Below are 17,030 nucleotides of genomic sequence, written 5' to 3'. Positions count from 1 at the left end.
TCAGTGCTGCCGGGAATTCCGGGCTATGCAGAGCTCCCCTAGTGTCTGCCTGGGCGCACTATGGGCTGCAGCGCCCTCCTTCAGCCCTTTTACGGTGTGTTACCCGACTCCTAGCTCCCGCCATCATCGCTATTGCCGCAGCCGCTGCTGTCGCCTCCCGGATATCTCAGCTATCTCCCTGCCCGCCGATGACTGCTGCTGCGGAGGAGGAGGAAGAGCATGGAGTCCGGGCTGCCGGTGCCTGCCACCACCGCTATTGCCGCCACTGCCGCCTGAATGTTTCAGCCCTCTCCCTGCCCGCCAGTGACTGCTGCACAGGAGGAGCATGGTGTCTGGGCTACCAGTGCCCGCCACCACTGCTATTGCCGCTGCTGCTGCCTCCCAGGTGTCCCAGCCCTCTCTCTGCCCGCCAGTGGCTGTTGCGAAGGACGAGCGTGGTGTTCTGGACCAGTGGAAGAGGAGCAGCCCTCTTGATCTCCGGGAAGCAGCCCTCTTGATCTCCCTCCTATTTTAAAAATTCCAAAAGGGTCCCCTCTCTCCCTCCGGGGCCAGGGGGCGGCTAAAAATGTGGTTCCTAGGGGCAGCCTGACCCCTAAATCCGGCCCTGGGATGACTGCCCTGCCCGGGCGCCAGAAACCCTAGTTTCCACCCTGGTCTCACATCCATAATCATCACATACAAACAGCTAAACAGTAGAGGCAAGGAGTGCCAATACAAATAAATAAAGGTTGTTACCTTTCTCCTGGTCAATCAGCTTTGCTCAACTACTGGACCCTTGACATTGAGCTGGCATTACTGTTTGGCACACACAATGGATGTCATTCCAGTTGACAAGCAGAACTGCAAAATTTAGAGCTGTGCGCATCATTTTAACGCCGCCCACCCGAATGACTACCCCCCCTGCACACCAATTTCGATGGTTGCCGAATGATTTTGCAGGCGCTTGCAGATGTAAGACACCTCTCTGGTGTCTTACATCTGCGGGTACCCTGTACGAGAAGCAGACGGGCAGCTGACATCCGCTGATGTCAGCTGCCTGCCCTCGCCCCCGCCCCCACGTCACCAACGCATTAGCATGGGAACGCCCAGCATTTTCATGGGAACACCCATGAAACACTGGGCATTCTCATGGGTGCAGCCCATCGCCGCTACCCCACTGCTAGGTGCAAACAGGACATCGAACAAGCAATTACACCTGCTCACACCAAGCGGCTGCACATGTCCATAAAAGTTGGCCAGTCCCAATTAGCCTGTTTCTATCTCAGCCGCCAAGTACGTCTTAAAATACACAGTGCAAAAATAATACAATGGTGAACATCTTGCGTATGGATTAGCTGCTAATCCCAAATGTTATTAAGGACCCACCAGAAATGAAGTCACCGTGAAGCTGGTTGGTGGGCAAATATTTCTTGACCAATAAATATACCAAGAACCTCTATTATTGATTAATAATATGGAGTGTGCATCTGCACCATGTGTTTTTCTTTGCAGAACTACAAGTCCCAGCATGATAGAAACTCATGTATATAGGGTGTGCATTCTAAGAACCCCCCCCCCCCCCCATTAGCTGATATTGTGTACACCGGTACACCTGAAGCAGGGCCGTCTTAACATTAGGAAGGGCCCCTGGGCAACCTAGTTCACTGGACCCCCCCCCCCCCCCAAATTAGTTTGCCCAGGAGCCCACAGTCACCTCCCCAACCCTCACCTCTCTGGCTCCGTGCGGCAGCCAGTCAGCTTCCGGCGGCCGGGGATCCGATCATCTTCGCTGGGGGATCCGGGCAGCGGCGGTAGCTAGGAGCCTGCCCTGAAGTGGCAAAGAGCTATTAACTGGCGGGGCGGGAAGCGCTGTTGCATTTGAAAAGACTGGCCAGACGCTGATTGGCTGAATTCAGCCAATCAGCGTTCGGCCAGTCTTTTCAAATGCAGCAGCGCTTCCCGCCCCACCGGCAAATAGAGCTAATGGGAAAGATGGTGGCCGGGTGGCGGGGATCCGACCATCCTCACTGGGGAAGGGGATCAGGGCGGCGGTGGCGGTAGCTAGGAGCCCGAAGCGGCGAAGCACTATTTGTCGGCGGGATGCGCTGTTGAATTTGAAAAGACTGGCCGGATGCTGATTGGCTGAATTCAGCCAATCAGCATTCAGCCAGTCATTTTAAATGCAGCAGCGCTTCTCGCCCCCCCCCTGCCGGCAAATAGCGCTTCGCCGCTTCGGGCTCCTAGCTACCACCACCGATGCCCTGATCCCCCTGCCGGATCACCCAGTGAGAGTGATCAGAACCCCGGCACACGGACCCCCGAAATTAAATTCATTGCTAGCTAGGAGGTGAAGCGCTATTTGCCGGCGGGGTGGGAAGCGCTGTTGCCTTTTCAAAGACTGGCCGGATGCTGATTTTCTGAATTCAGCCAATCAGCGTCCGGCCAGTCTATTCAAATGCAACAGCGCTGCCCGCCCCGCCGGCAAATAGAGCTTCGCCGAATCAGGCTTCTAGCTACCGCCACCGCCCTGATCCCCCTGCCCGGATCCCCCAGTAAGGGTGAGCGGATTCCCGGACCCCGGCCACCATCTTTCCCATTGGGCTGGGCCGGGGGCCCCTAGGTCCTAGGGCCCCCGGGCAACTGCCCATCGTGCCCAATGGGAAAGACGGCACTGACCTGAAGTTTGGGACTCCTTCAACTTAGAGTAGCACCCCGCCCACCTGATTTGAATATTATTTTACCAGCTTGGTCCCTGGTAGAGATCTGTCAGAAATAGGCTTCCCTTCCCCGCACGTATCACAAATTCCACGGAGCTATACGCACATGCCCACTACAGTCCGATGACACTACTGAACAGGAATAGCGGCTCAGTAAGTCTTGATTGCGGTTGCCCAGTTACCGCCCACAAAGTCTTGTTTCACGCTGGGCTCCAATAGCCCATGACATGGCAGCACTCAGCCGCTTCAGACAAATTAGGCGGCACATGCATGCTTGATTGTGTGCAATTCAGATGCATATGCAATTTACTCGATATGGGGGAGATGTGTCCATATTCACAGGTAAAACCAATTTAGAGTTAGGCCCATAATTGGCATCATGAAAGAAGCTGTCCACATAAAAAGGTTGACATGATCAAAAGGTTGACATAAAAAAAGTTGACATGGAAAAGGTTGACATGGGTTTTTAATGTTTTTATTGTGTCTATGTTGACATAGGTCAACATGGACACTGTCTAAGTGCACCGCATCTCCTCGCATGGCTTGCTATGCTCGCCATGCTTCGGGCTCGGTGTCTTGCTGCGCTCGGCACACTATTTTATTCTCCCTCCACGCCCCAGTGGATGGTAGGGCATATAATACCGCCTGTCGGCACATGTCGGCTGAAAATTTAGGAAAAATATGCTTGTCAACCTTCTATGTCGACATTTTCCTGTCAACCTTTTGACTGTCGACCTATTGTCTGTTGACCTTTAACCCCTGTTGACCTTTTGACTGTCGAGCAATAGGGGTCGACCTTATGACTGTTGACCTAGAGTCATTCTATGAATCAGTCCGGAAACCCACTTCCCGGCAAGGGGAAGTAAACACACACCAATGGCTGAGTAGGAAACACATTTTTTTGGGGGGGTAACTGCAAATTCTTAGTATCCCCAAAATGTACAGTATCATTGAGGGACTGTAGAGGATTTCACCCATATCCGATAACAGCCTATCTGCTGTAGCCTATAGGCTACAGATTGCATAAATAACCATGATACTTGAGAGGATTACCCCATGCAATGGAACGTCATGTACAGGAGCCTGAATCCAGACAGAGAACATCGCAGGGACCAACAGTTACTCATTCATCAATCTGCCCGTGAGTATTGCGTCCCACAATGCAATTCTGTAAATGCAATTTCTCATAAATGTTAAAACTGTTAAAAGAATACTTTCCCTTTATTTCAGACAAACTTCAATTCAATAATCGGCAAATAGCCATTCTGTCATTCCCAATGGTGAAAACTGGGAGTTGTGGGAAGGCCTAGTGGCATGACAAAAACCAGGGTTTCCTGGAAACACAGGGATTTGTGGGAAAGTACTACACTTGTTGCATGACAGAAACCTGTTTTCTGCTGTGACAACAGACATGAAATTACATTTTCTGGATGTTGTACTGTAAATGAGAATCCACTGTACAATTAGTTTCCTAATTAGCTAGCAGATTTTGAAACATTCTTTAAATGAAGTCTACAGGCACAATTTCAAATATTTTAGATATTTGCTATACACAGTTTAGCTTCATGTACAAGGCACCAAATCATTTAACATTAGAATTGTGTAAAATGTTTTTTAGATCAGTAAAAAAAAAATCCAAAATTCCGTGCTCCAAATATTTCCTTTAGTAAGTCATCTATACACAACGACAACATTGCTTTACAGGATTGTAACATTTTGTCACTAGTATCACTATTTGAAAACGTATTCAATACATCAATGTAGCTTATTTTTATGACTTCATAGTACTAAGTATTTTACAAATGCAACTGTTCTTACAGTGAGTTCAGAATCACGAAAGCTGAATAAGCAGTGAGGGAGCATAAACCACTGATGGGTTCCCCAGGTTACACTTGGAAGGTCATGTGATATGTAAATCAGGATGGGCACAAGGCCTATCAGAGTAGTAGGAGGAGTTTTTGGGGGGTTTTGTCAGCGCTCAAGGTACTGCTGTGTGAAGGGGCTGCAGTGTATTGAGCTGTCCTAGCTCACAGGGTATCTTTAGTAGGATGTGGTTAACACTGCGCTCTCCTTCCGAACCAACTTGAGTAGCAACCCAGTGATTCGTTTGTGTGCTATATAATGTGAGAAAAAGGTATTAAGACAATGCAATGTGTGCAAGAAAACTTCAGTGCGTTTATTGTTACACTGTACAAAATGATGGCAACTGTGACACAATGTACCGATATGTACAAGTGTAACAGACGGGGAGGGTGGTGGGGGAAGATAGGGGTACCAGGCTTGCCCGGGGCAGTGTGGGCAGCTAGGTGAATCAAGTCTTATAATTCCTTATAACGTGTCCAATCCTGAGTAGAGATCAAAGATCAACAGTACATTGAGACGTCACGTCTGTAAGGAGAAAAATACACAGGGAGGTGGTGCAAGGGGCTGGCGTCCCGTCCCCCCGCAGTACACCGCTCACCTGTGTCCGATGTCTGTGTGAGATCGGTCCCACGCAGTCTGTGTGCCTCTGTTTCTCCCGCCCTGACTCAGGCTGCTGTGCCGCTGTGTCCTGAGCCCGGCTCTGCGGTCCGTCTGAGGGGCGACTTCCTGGTGTCGGCGCCTGGTCAGCGCCGTACCCGGCGTCGTTTCAGCAGTGTGTTAGCCGCAGGCTCAACTCCCAGCCGGGAGGAGACTAGATGGATGGTAATGGGAATGAAGAGTACATGTTGTTGTGATGTCCTGCAATTGTCCGACAATGGACAATTGCAGGACATCACAACAACATGTACTCTTCATTCCCATTACCATCCATCTAGTCTCCTCCCGGCTGGGAGTTGAGCCTGCGGCTAACACACTGCTGAAACGACGCCGGGTACGGCGCTGACCAGGCGCCGACACCAGGAAGTCGCCCCTCAGACGGACCGCAGAGCCGGGCTCAGGACACAGCGGCACAGCAGCCTGAGTCAGGGCGGGAGAAACAGAGGCACACAGACTGCGTGGGACCGATCTCACACAGACATCGGACACAGGTGAGCGGTGTACTGCGGGGGGACGGGACGCCAGCCCCTTGCACCACCTCCCTGTGTATTTTTCTCCTTACAGACGTCTCAATGTACTGTTGATCTTTGATCTCTACTCAGGATTGGACACGTTATAAGGAATTATAAGACTTGATTCACCTAGCTGCCCACACTGCCCCGGGCAAGCCTGGTACCCCTATCTTCCCCCACCACCCTCCCCGTCTGTTACACTTGTACATATCGGTACATTGTGTCACAGTTGCCATCATTTTGTACAGTGTAACAATAAACGCACTGAAGTTTTCTTGCACACATTGCATTGTCTTAATACCTTTTTCTCACATTATATAGCACACAAACGAATCACTGGGTTGCTACTCAAGTTGGTTCGGAAGGAGAGCGCAGTGTTAACCACATCCTACTAGAGTAGTAGGAGGGTTAGACAGTGTAAGAAAAGTCACATGCTACATGTGAAGCTTCCTCTGTCCGGAAAAGCCCCACCCACCCTTCCCTATTCTTCTCTCTTCGGCGGCGGTAAAGAACGGTCATCCTTGTAAGATCTTGATGTGTGTGTGTAGATAGTGGGGTGTCGCTCTCCCCTGACATCTAGGGTCATGGACCATGCTTCTGCCCCTGGGGATGGTCACCACTAGCACGAGTGGATGACCGGGGAGAGTGATCACCAGCGATGGTGTGTATGGTAGACATCTTTAACCCCACTTTCCTATAGTGACCATTCTTTGGTGCGCCACCATTTATAGTTTAGTTAATTGTCAAAATAAATTTAACATTCATTTTGAAACGCCAGCACTTGTGTCCGTGTCTTTTTTATTAGATAAGTTTAGTTGTTAAGGTTTAGGTTAAAGTTATGGTGAATTGTAAAGTGTGGACCTGGGGGATACCCGATGGGAAATTTATCATACAGAACATAGGAGTATCTATAAAGGGTATAAGGTATATGGTGCACACAAACCCTTGGCTCCAGGGTGGCCATGTTTCTGATGCCGCCTGACACTGGTGCCGGTATTAACAGTTACTCACCGTGTACTAAACGACTTCTACTACATGATTCTACCCCTGGCCATGGTTAGTACTACCATGCAGTGCACCTTCTTACCCAGCACCCTTAGTGAGTGCCAACCTGGCCAATGCATAAATACACCTCTGGCTAAAATGTATACACAGTAGTGCCCCTTATTAGTGTTAGGCGCCGTGGGAGCGCTTCTGGAAGGACAGAGCGGCATGTACGCTTAGCCGCCTGTCCTTCTGGCTCTGACGTCCGGTTGCCTAGCAACCAGGGATGCCGGAGGACGCAGCGTCGGAGCGTGACGCCCGTCCTCCCTCCTCACGTCTCTCAGCGCCTGAGACGCGGCAGCGCCGTTGCTTAGCAACGGCAGACGCTGCCAGGCAGAGAGGAAAAGCCGCTAAATTCAACAGGTCGCAGGTGTCGGAAAGGACTCGTTATGACAGGCGGGACTCAGGCCTCCATTCTCATTGGCTCCTAGCCTTCTTATCTAGGAAGCCAGCCCTGCAGTCCTCGCCGGTGATAGCTCCTGTTTGGACCTATCTGTCTGCTGCTCTCCGGTCCGTTTCCCTGCTGTTCCCAGCGGCTCCTTCGTGGTCTCCTCTTCCATTGGTTCCTCCTGTGTCGTGAGTTGCCCCTTTGGGGTAGTTTCATTCACACCTTCTTTATTGTCATTACCTTACTCATTACCTGTGTTCTCTGTCTGCCGCATTGGCAGGTCATTTATGTTGGGAAGGTCCATTGCTTCCCACTCATTCTCTCCCCTTGTCTCCCAGCTTTTCTGGGGTTTTCCAGTCCCTCCTGCTCTTTGTATACTTTGGTATCGTGTCTTATATTTTGTATGGTTCCCTGGGCGACGGTTGTCGCGGGTTGTGGCGACCAGGTCGTGGGCGCTTAGTTGCGTTAGCCAGGGCCCGGCAAGTCGCCGTTTGTTAATTTCAGTTAGGCCCCTCAGTCAGCTTTCCTTTTGACCGTACCCTAGGGGGGTCCCCGGCTCCTTGTCCTCTCATAACACCTGGCTGCACCGGAGCTTGGGTGGGCTTAACCTACCCATTCAAACGTGGCGGCTACAGGCGAAGCCTAGTAACACCTGCAGGAGTCGATCACCCAGCCTGGGGGGTACAACAGAGGTAGTATAGGGTTTGGCCGTGGCTGTCCTAAACAGCAGTCCCGGCGGTGGGGTCACACCCGAAACCTAACATTATCACCGGCCATACAAAAAAAAAAAAAAAAAAAGGATTTTTTTTTTTTCCCTCTCTCCCTTCCCCTTTCTTATTCTCCCGTTTTTCTGGACAGATAGCATTTTGGGTGTGTATATCTTTGTTGTCTCTGGTGTGGATCTGTTATTAAGATGAATCCCACTCCTGAGGGTCAGGCTCAGGCATTTGCCAGTCAATTACAAGGTTTAACGCAGATGGTTCAAAATTTATCTCTTAGGATGAAAACCCAGGAGGAGGGTGTACGAGGAAATCCGCCGGTTCTGGTAGAACCCAAAATTAATCTTCCAGACCGGTTTTCGGGTAACCGGAAGGATTTCTTTAATTTTAGAGAAAGTTGTAAGCTTTATTTCAAGCTGCGACCCCGGTTATCCGGCTCTGAATTACAGCAAGTTGGTTTAATTATGTCTTTGCTTCAGGGGGATCCCCAGACTTGGGCTTTTGGGTTAAAATCCGATAATCCCGCCTTAGCGTCGGTGGATGCTTTCTTTAAATCATTAGGACTTCTATATGATGACCCTGATAGAGAGGCATCTGCCGAGAGTCATCTGCGCTCTCTCAGGCAGGGCCGGAACCCTGCAGAAGCATATTGCACAGAATTCCGACGGTGGTCGAATGACTGTGGCTGGAATGACCCGGCATTACGTAGCCAATTCAGGCTAGGGCTTTCTGAAGCCATTAAAGATAGCCTTATCCAGTATCCCGTCCCGGGATCCCTTGATAAACTCATGGAGTTATTGATTAAAATTGATCGGCGTCTTAGGGAACGCAGGTCTGAGAGAGGACCTAGTTTGAGGCCTACTTCCCTCGGCTTTGTACCCTCAGAGGACGAAGAAGAACCAATGCAAATTGGTGCTTACCGCATCACCTCAGATGAGAGAGCTCGCCGGATGAATGCCGGTTTATGCATTTATTGCGGGAGCAAAGGGCATTTCCTCCGTGCTTGTCCCAACAAGTCGGGAAACGCCAAAACCAAGTGAATGTAGAGGGGATTCACTTTGGTTCTCTTCTTATTTCCCCTCACAATGCATTATTAGTCCCTACTGAGATTCAGGGTATAGAGGTGAAGATGTCAGTTACTGCATTTATTGATAGCGGGGCAGCTGGGAATTTTCTAGATATTCAGCTGGCTGAAAGACTGGCCATCCCCCTGCTCCCTCTGAAAAAACCTGTAATAATGCGAGGCCTGGACGGCAGCCCGTTGGTCAATGGAGTGGTCCGCCATCAGACCCCGCCAGTTTCCCTACGTGTGGGCATTTTTCATACAGAAAAGATTTCTTTCTTTCTTATCTCATGCGCCACTGTGCCGATCGTTCTGGGTCACCCCTGGCTCCGGGTTCATAACCCACAGATTGACTGGCAGGCAGGGGAAATAACTCGTTGGAGTAGTCATTGCTCCAGTCATTGCCTAGGGCAGCCTATACTCGGGGCAATGGTTTCCGTGGAGGGGATTCCAGCGGCCTACGCTGACTTCCAGGATGTCTTTTCTAAAGGCGAAGCTGAGGTCTTACCCCCTCATCGCACATACGATTGCGCCATTGAGCTAATTCCCAAGGCACAATTTCCCAAAGCCAGACTTTATTCCTTGTCTGGACCTGAGAAGCAGTCCATGAATACCTATATTCAAGAAAATTTGGCTAAAGGCTTTATTCGACCCTCAAAGTCTCCCTTAAGTGCAGGGTTCTTTTTTGTTTCCAAAAAGGATGGCTCCTTAAGACCCTGTATAGATTACAGGGCACTCAACAAGATAACGGTAAAAAACACGTATCCATTACCATTAATATCTGTGTTGTTTGACCAGCTTCGCACCGCTAAGATCTTTTCTAAGATCGACCTGCGCGGTGCCTACAACCTTGTCCGCATAAAAGCGGGAGACGAATGGAAGACTGCCTTTAGTACCCAAACAGGGCACTACGAATATCTCGTAATGCCATTCGGCTTGTCCAACGCACCAGCGGTCTTCCAAGATTTCATCAATGACATCCTTAGAGATTTCTTGGGAGTCTTCGCTGTGGTCTATTTAGACGACATTTTGATCTACTCCAGCTCGTTGGAAGAACATCGCCATCAGGTCAGGTTAATTCTTCAAAGGCTTAGAGAACATCGTCTCTTTGCTAAGCCTGAGAAGTGCGAATTCGAAGTTACTAAGGTATCCTTTTTAGGATACGTGATTTCCTCGGAAGGCTTTTATATGGAACCCAAAAAGCTGCAAGCAGTTTTAGATTGGGTCAAGCCCACGACCCTTAAAGCTGTCCAAAGATTTTTAGGGTTTGCAAATTACTATAGGCGGTTTATCCGCTCTTTTTCTGATGTGGTAGCTCCCATCGTGGCGCTCACAAAAAAGGAAGCAGATCCATCCCAGTGGCCTCCCCAGGCAGAAGAGGCATTCCGGGCCTTAAAACAAGCTTTTGTGTCCGCTCCCATTTTAAGACATCCCGATCCCCAACTACCGTTTGTCGTTGAAGTCGACGCTTCTGAGGTAGGGGCAGGGGCAGTCCTGTCTCAACAGGATCCTGAGTCCTTATTTTTTTTTCCTTGCGCCTACATGTCTCGAAAATTCTCTACTGCAGAGATGAACTATGACGTCGGGAACCGGGAATTGTTAGCCATAAAATGGGCATTCGAAGAATGGAGGCATTGGTTGGAAGGGGCCAACCATCAGATTCTGGTTATCACAGACCACAAAAATTTACAATACCTGGAATCAGCAAAGCGTCTGAATGCCCGACAAGCCCGGTGGGCATTATTCTTTACACGTTTTAACTTTATTATCTCTTACCGTCCCGGGTCTAAAAATGTAAGAGCAGACGCATTGTCTCGGAGTTTCTTACCCAAACAAGGGTTGCGGGAATCTCCTCGGCCCATTCTTCCGGCATCAATTATCCATTTTGGCATTACTCAGACCCTCAAGGATCTACTTCTGCAGGTCCAGGGTCAGGCACCTAGACAGATGCCTCTCGGCCATTTATTTGTGCCGCAGTCCTTGAGAAAACGGGTCTTAGAGGAGTTCCATGACAGCCAGATTGCAGGGCATTCCGGCATCAAGAAGACACTTGATCTTCTCTCCCGATGCGTCTGGTGGCCGAGCATGGTTCCAGATACCAAGGAGTACATCCAGTCTTGTCCCGATTGTGCTAGACACAAGATTCCCAGAGTGTCGCCCACAGGACAACTTATCCCCTTGGCAATTCCCTCCAGACCATGGTCACATATTGCCATGGATTTTGTGGTCGACCTACCCCTATCATCAGGTTTTCGAGTAGTATGGGTGATTATTGACAGGTTCAGTAAGATGGCCCACTTTGTTCCTTTGCCCCAGTTGCCATCAGCCAATAAGTTGGCCAAATTGTTTTTAGCTCATGTTTTCAAACTTCATGGTCTTCCAACCGATATAGTTTCTGATCGAGGTCCGCAGTTTATTGCCCGGTTTTGGAAACTTTTTTGCAATGCATTAAAGATCAAGTTGAGTTTAACTTCAGCTTATCATCCCCAATCCAATGGGCAGACGGAACGCCTTAATCAATCCTTGAAGCAATATCTGCTCCTTTTTGTGTCCAAAGCTCAGAATGACTGGTCGGAGTTCCTCCCCGTTGCCGAGTTCGCATATAACAACTCCTATCACTCGGCTACCCGGACTTCACCTTTTGTAGCCAATTATGGCTTTCACCCTAAAGCCACTGCTCTGGCTCCAGAGGGATCAGTAGTTCGCTCTTCCACTACTGCCCGTTTAAAGGTCATTTGGAAGGAGGTACACGACGCTCTTAAGAGGGCTGCTCTTCAGGAAAAAGTTTTTTCTGACCGGTCAAGACGACCATGCAACTTTAAAGTAGGCGATAAAGTCTGGTTGTCTACTCGGAACATCAGATTGCGACAAGGAACTTCTAAATTTGGTCCAAAATTTATTGGTCCATTTGCCATTATTAAGAGAGTTAATCCTGTAGCCTTTCGGTTACAAATTCCTAGGGCTTTAAAGATAGCCAATACTTTTCATGCCTCTCTGCTCAAGCCCGTTTTCACGTCTAGGAAATTTCCTCGAAAGGCAGACCTGGGTAAACCACCTGTTAATGTCCATGGACAGTCAGAATTTCTTGTAGAAAAAATCTTGGATTGCAAGGTCTCTCGAGGTTCTTTATGTTTCCTTGTCCATTGGAAAGGATACGGCCCGGAAGAGAGGTCATGGGTTCCCGATAGGGATCTGCACGCCCCACGCCTCAAAGCAAGTTTCTTTCGGGATTTCCCTCAGAAAACAAGGCTTCGGGGTTCTTTAACCCCTCCTCAAGGGGGGGGTACTGTTAGGCGCCGTGGGAGCGCTTCTGGAAGGACAGAGTGGCATGTACGCTTAGCCGCCTGTCCTTCCGGCTCTGACGTCCGGTTGCCTAGCAACCAGGGACGCCGGAGGACGCAGCGTCGGAGCGTGACGCCCGTCCTCCCTCCTCACGTCTCTCAGCGCCTGAGACGCGGCAGCGCCGTTGCTTAGCAACGGCAGACGCTGCCAGGCAGAGAGGAAAAGCCGCTAAATTCAACAGGTCGCAGGTGTCGGAAAGGACTCGTTATGACAGGCGGGACTCAGGCCTCCATTCTCATTGGCTCCTAGCCTTCTTATCTAGGAAGCCAGCCCTGCAGTCCTCGCCGGTGATAGCTCCTGTTTGGACCTATCTGTCTGCTGCTCTCCGGTCCGTTTCCCTGCTGTTCCCAGCGGCTCCTTCGTGGTCTCCTCTTCCATTGGTTCCTCCTGTGTCGTGAGTTGCCCCTTTGGGGTAGTTTCATTCACACCTTCTTTATTGTCATTACCTTACTCATTACCTGTGTTCTCTGTCTGCCGCATTGGCAGGTCATTTATGTTGGGAAGGTCCATTGCTTCCCACTCATTCTCTCCCCTTGTCTCCCAGCTTTTCTGGGGTTTTCCAGTCCCTCCTGCTCTTTGTATACTTTGGTATCGTGTCTTATATTTTGTATGGTTCCCTGGGCGACGGTTGTCGCGGGTTGTGGCGACCAGGTCGCGGGCGCTTAGTTGCGTTAGCCAGGGCCCGGCAAGTCGCCGTTTGTTAATTTCAGTTAGGCCCCTCAGTCAGCTTTCCTTTTGACCGTACCCTAGGGGGGTCCCCGGCTCCTTGTCCTCTCATAACACCTGGCTGCACCGGAGCTTGGGTGGGCTTAACCTACCCATTCAAACGTGGCGGCTACAGGCGAAGCCTAGTAACACCTGCAGGAGTCGGTCACCCAGCCTGGGGGGTACAACAGAGGTAGTATAGGGTTTGGCCGTGGCTGTCCTAAACAGCAGTCCCGGCGGTGGGGTCACACCCGAAACCTAACATTTAGATTTACGCTACGCAGCATTACTCCTTACACATGTATGCCACACAGTGGTGTTGCTTACACATTATGCCCACAGCAGTAGTGCCCCTTACTCAAAATTCCCAAATTAAGTGCTCATTAAAAGGGGCAGAATAGATGGGCCAAGTGGTTCTTATCTGTCGTCAAATTCTATGTTTCTATGTTTATTTTTTCTATACACATATCTGTCTCTGTCCCTCCAGCAACTTCCTCTTCTCTCTCCTTCACTTTAGCAGTGATGACGACATGACATCACATACACTGTGCCAGATAAGGAAGCCGCTGGGACAGGCTTTTCTGTTGGAATTACTGTGCATGGCTGTGATGGAGGTGGAATTGAGTTCCCCCTACCATTAGCTTTTACCCCTGGGGTGATTGATATTGTTTCTGTGCCGAGTGAATACTGGCTTCTACATGTAGCCCACAAATACTGGACAGTTTTATTTTTACACTACAATTTAGATTTCCATTTGAACTCACTCCACCCAAATCTAAATCGCCTCGCCATTGCAACATGGTTTTTCCCAGTTGTGTAATTTTTTGCTTTGCTCACAAACCTAAAACAGGCCCAGTGTGACACAGGAGAGATGGGGAATTAGGGCCAGATGCCCCGAGCTTCAAAAGTGATAAAATAGGGAATGATAAACAACCAACCAATCAGCTCCTCCCTGACATTTTTCAAACACAGTCTGTGACATGGCAGGTAGGAGCTGATTGGCTGGCTGTTTATCATTCTCCATTTTATCACTTTTGAAGCTTAGTACATCTGGCCCATAGTGTTGATGCCCGTACTCTCTACAGCTGCCAGTTCTGCCTAGAGGAGATGGGCATGTAATGGTTTTCCAGGGCTCGATGGAGTTATCAAGGGCAGGTAATGTGCAAGGAGTGACATAACTAACATTGGTTCAATGTTTGGCCATATAGTATGGATGGTGTGGTGTAGTCCTAGAGGTCCACTGCTATTCAGTGTATGGGCATAATTCAGTATGAGTTGCAGTTTTGTGAAAATTTGAAAATCTGGAACTCCAGTCAGCAGCGTTGCCCAGCATAGGGCAAGGCTGCCCTCATATCTAGTCCAACCCCTCCCCCGGTAAAAATGTGAATGCTTTGCTGATCAGCAAATCGCTAGCATATTTATAGTGGCCGTCTGCCTGTGCACCCAGGACATCATGTTTATGGTTGCAGCAGCTGGGTGTGACGTCACGTAGCTGGGATGCCCCCCCAAAACAGTCTTCATTGTCCAGACTGGGCTCCTGCAACACTGCTTCTCCTTGCCCTGGCCTATCATCCCTCCCCCATCGCTGTCACATTTTAACTGCTTAAGCATGAGCTTTGACATGTGCATATATGCACGGATTTGTGATATTCTGGCCCTATGTGTGGTAGTCCTAGAGGTACACTGTTGTTAGGTGTATGTATTGTAGTCCTAGGGAGAAATTTACTAAGAAGAATCAGATTCTATCTATTATCTTCTAGAAGGTGCTAAAGAAGAAGTAGATTCTGATTGGTTGCCCAATCTGAAATAGAACTCCCATCTTTTTTCATTTCCCCCCTTAGAGTTGCCGTGTGATAAATAGAGACATGCTTTACTTGATAGTCCTACAACTAGGTTTGTTGTAGGACTATCAAGTAAACCATGTCACCCTCTCCCTGTAACCCTCTGTTACCCATAAGCCACTCTATGCCTTTCACTTTCTGGGCGGGATGTACTAAAGGGAAAATGCGGTAAAACAGGGGTTTTACCGCATTTTCCTATGTACCATTACCCGTCCGCCCCGTCTCCGCCCGGGCAGGGTATCGCCACCTCTGGGTGGCGATACCCTATAGAAGCCTATGGGCTTCTATCGCTGCCCGCTGCCCGCGCAACCCCCCTCCCGTCCTCCATCGATCTCCTCCTCCCCCAGCAGGTGTCACAGCCGGGAGGACATCCAGCTGCAGGGGGGAGGAGGAGAAGCCGGGGACACTGACAGCCGCCGGGATGTGACAGAGACCCCCGCACACCACATTACAGGTATCGCGGGGGTCACCGCACCCCGATGCTAGCCGCATACTGTATGTTAGTACAAATGCGGTAGCATCGCGGCGGCTGGGCGGCGATGTATATTAATACATCCCGCCCTCTGCCTCTCCTGCCTCTCCCGATCACCTAAATGAAGGGTTTTTATTCTTAAATGTGGAACTAATTAGCTTTAATTGCATGATACATTGTTATAGTTTATGTCCCTTCCCATAACAATAGGTGTTCATCGGTGATCTAAGCATTCCTTTGTGCTGGTTCCCAGGCTTGTAGTGGCACACATGCTTTTACATTAGAGACTGACACTTCTTTAGTAAGGACACTTGGCCATCTACGCTACACTACAGCCACAGGCTTTATATGATAACAAATACATTCATAGTGTCCCTTTTGCAGTACGTCACAAAGAGGATCACATGCAGCCTTGGACAGATCAGTTCACAAGTTTCATTCATTCCATGATGCTCTTTTGATTTAAAAAAAAAGATTAAAAAGAGGAGTATTGAAGAGATGGGGCTGTTAGTGCTCACCAATGTGAGTGGTCTTCAGTAACATACTGGTTTCTTGTTTCATCTTATTTACATGGAAATCTATGGGGGTGAATACCTTTCATAGTCCCTGTGTATCATCTAAAAAATGTAATCCAAGGAGCCCCCATGAGGAAATAGAGCCTGTTTTGTGGTTCTACTTTTAATCAATGTTATTCTACTGTCTTCCAGTTCAAACATTGCCATGATTTAGCCTCCCCCAAAAATAAAAAAGCACCCCCCCCTTGAGCCGGTGCTGGTTCTGAAAATGCAGGGTGAGATTTGGAGAGGTTCTGTGCAGCTCAATTGTCATTTGCTCTCATCATCAAACATCTGCATGTATGGAGCTGGAACCCAGTGACGTCACTGAATGATCTAGTTAAAGATATCGTTCAGTGTGTATGTGCTGTATCATGGAGAAAATAGCCAAGTGTTTATGCACCTTAAATACCGTGTCTTACCATTGGAACTACAGGTCCCAGCAAGCCTCCCCCGCATGCTGATACTTGGAGAACCATATGTACCAGCCTGAGTTTCGCTAATGGGCTCGGTAGTACCTGTACCTCCACCTCAAAAACAAATATTTATGTTATAGCTCCATGTGCAGCAATCGCTGCTTCCCCAGGAGAGGGGACCGGTCGGGGGAGAAGAACATGATGAACACTTGTCAGCCAGGCAGTAATAAGTCAGTGCTATGTGCCAGCTGTACCCTCTGATAATGTAACACCTTCCCCGTATGCAATAATGGTGTCTATATCATTGTCTGCCAGGACTTTCGATCCTGGTGGTGGTGGTGGTGGGAGGGGGGGGGGCAGTGAAATCTATTGCCCAGGGGCCTGTGCTGCTGTTAAGACGGCCATGACACCACTAGGGTAGTTAGGAGTACGCGGAGGGGGCATGGGAGTCGTGATGTCTCACATTAAAATTTAAAAAATTATTCTGCTAAACCAACATTGTCTAACGTTACTAATATTTCTACTGTTTAGGGGAATAGGGGCAGCCCCAAGAAGTTCTGCCATATCTGCTGGTTGGTTTCCTGCATACATATTGGTGAGTGGGTTGAACACATTTTTAATATGTAAGAATGACAATGAAATATACATTGAAGAACAATTTTTAAACTAGGTTTTTCATATATTTATTAAACATGTTTATCATGTAATGATATGAGAAGACCAAAATACATGTTTCTGTAGCCAAAAGTTTTTTACTC

The sequence above is a fragment of the Crinia signifera genome, chromosome 1, assembly GCF_055691185.1.
Source record: "Crinia signifera chromosome 1, ASM5569118v1, whole genome shotgun sequence".
Classification (NCBI taxonomy): Eukaryota; Metazoa; Chordata; class Amphibia; order Anura; family Myobatrachidae; genus Crinia; species Crinia signifera.
This window is presented reverse-complemented; position numbering follows the sequence as displayed.